This window comes from Etheostoma cragini, chromosome 20 (assembly GCF_013103735.1).
Source record: "Etheostoma cragini isolate CJK2018 chromosome 20, CSU_Ecrag_1.0, whole genome shotgun sequence".
Classification (NCBI taxonomy): Eukaryota; Metazoa; Chordata; class Actinopteri; order Perciformes; family Percidae; genus Etheostoma; species Etheostoma cragini.
Genome location: NC_048426.1, coordinates 10,502,495 through 10,503,794, shown reverse-complemented (window position 1 = coordinate 10,503,794; position 1,300 = coordinate 10,502,495).

The window sequence follows — 1,300 nt, the reverse complement described above, 5'->3', positions numbered from 1 at the left end:
GAGTGGAAGTTCAGTGCTGGAGCTCGGTGGCATGCGGTCCTGGTGCACCTTTAGGATGTGACATGCAGTGGATCTTTAGCCTGCTGATTGTCCCAGTAGTGTTTTCCTTGAAATGGATCCTCTCCCCCCCCCCACAATGAATCCAAACGCAGCTGGCCATGTCCCACACGGACACCGAGATCTTTAACCCTAAACTGACCTCAATTTGACACCACCAGATGAAATTTTACCGCCTGTTAATGCCATCCTCTGATTTTCTTTCTTTTTCTTTCACGCGCGTAAGAGTTGTGTGTGCACCTGAAAAGGGTCGCAAACGTTAAAGCCACTTTGCCAAATCTAAAACTCCTCAAAAGCTGTAATTGTCGGATAGGTGTCCTCCTGGAATGATCTGGCTTGTAAACTCGGCCAGGTTATAAGCAGAGGGAGTTTAGGTTGGCACAGGTCTTGTTTATGAGCGAAATTAATTGGAATTACCTACGGAGTGAATGATGATTAAAATGAAATTAGAAAATTAAACACCGACTCGTGTAATGTCTCATCAAAAGCTGTTATTAGTCGAAATGAACCCATTTTGCAACCTGAGTGTTGTTAATGATGATGTCTTGTGTTTATGGCTTCCATTAATTACTCAAATAAATAGTTCACAAAAGAAGGAGTTTAAAAAATGTCCACGTCGTTAGTAGCGTCGTTGCTGGAAGTTTTATAGGGAAGGATGTGTTTCTGTGGAGCCGTACATTGGACACGCATAATTAGCTTCTGCTATTTTCACGCGCTCTTCGGGTGTTTACATCACTCTCCTCGGGGGCAAATCACATATTTCCACAAGAAATGCGAAAGAAATGCGTTAACGTGGCAAGATCTGGAAGTATGTATATTTAACAATTCGCTGCAGCTGTTGGGTTTTTAGGATACTCTGCCATTTAAATATACATGAAATTTAAAATAGGTTAAATATTTTTTTTTTATAGTCGAGTCTCAAAACTTTCCCTTTACTGCGTCGTGAAATGACGCGCGTTCACAAAGCGGTAGATACAGTATAAGGTAATACTTACCGTGGTTGTCCAAAGGAGGAGGATGATAAAAAAAAAGTCAAGCGTGAGTGCACAAATCAATGTGGGCGATAGTATTTAGCTTATGGAAATATCAGTCTTCAATAGCAGAGTCTGCCGGGCCGGTTGTGTTTACAGAGTGGGAGAGAGACTTGGAGACGGTGAATGCCTTGGCTCTCTGCGCACCGCTCTGCAGCTCCTTCCCGGGGTATGTCCACACAGCCGTTTGTCAAACCCTGCAGTCCTACACT